The sequence below is a fragment of the Notolepis coatsorum genome, assembly GCF_963971535.1.
Source record: "Notolepis coatsorum genome assembly, chromosome: 1".
Taxonomy (NCBI): domain Eukaryota; kingdom Metazoa; phylum Chordata; class Actinopteri; order Aulopiformes; family Paralepididae; genus Notolepis; species Notolepis coatsorum.
In genome coordinates, this window is record NC_140165.1 from 229,708,434 (window position 1) to 229,709,360 (window position 927).

Consider the following 927-nt stretch of genomic DNA (forward strand, 5'->3'; position numbering starts at 1 on the left):
AGCCTACACTTGCGGTGGACGTGATGTAACAGCGATACCGCGGTAATGCGGTAATCGCGGCAGCTCTACTCTTATTACAGTAATGTCTGAAGGTATATTCTCCGTTTGGTCTTGGCTTTTTGCCTTTTTCTAATGCTTGGGTCTTTTGGTCTCTTTCTTATTTTCCAGCAAGAATCTAGCTTATTTAACTATCCTGTTTATTTGTATGTATAAATCCACCAAATGAAAGAATGTTTATTTATTTTATTTTTTTTATCTTTTTTGTTATATGCCACTGTAAAATTGTTTTTGAACAAGAAGAAAAATAAGATTGCTTGTGTGCATCATTATGGAATGTAACTAAAGTAGGGATGCTCGATATTGGCTTTTTTACCGATACCGATATTGTCCAACTCTTAATTTCCGATACCGATATATGCAGGGTTTCCCCCCCAAAAAACGGAATATTTTCAGGTAATTAACATTACATATCTCTTGTCGTGTAATTAACACAACATTATGCATACTTTGACAATAAATAAAATAATAATTTGTTCTTACTTGCTTGCCTGGGTAAAAAAAGTGTTTTTTTCTTTTTTTGAAAACCGATACAGATATTTTCCGATATCACATTTTTAGGCCAATATCGGGCGATAATATCGAACATCCCTAAACTAATGTGCAATAAAAAATACGTATAAAAAAATTAAAAATAAAGTTCTTAGCTGGCCAGGCTGCGTAAAGATTTTCCCTAACACACTTTCAGTTCCGTGTTCGGGTTCCGCGATCTGATTGGCCACTGACGTTTCTCTCAGCGCCAATCGCGTTACGCCTAGTTCTGCCTCTAACAGCCTGCTAGCTAGCTAACGCCTAGTTCTATCACTGGTTAAGTTTGGCAACTCTTTCGAAGTTGGTTAAGGTTAGAGTTTGGAATCAGGGCTGGTGGTC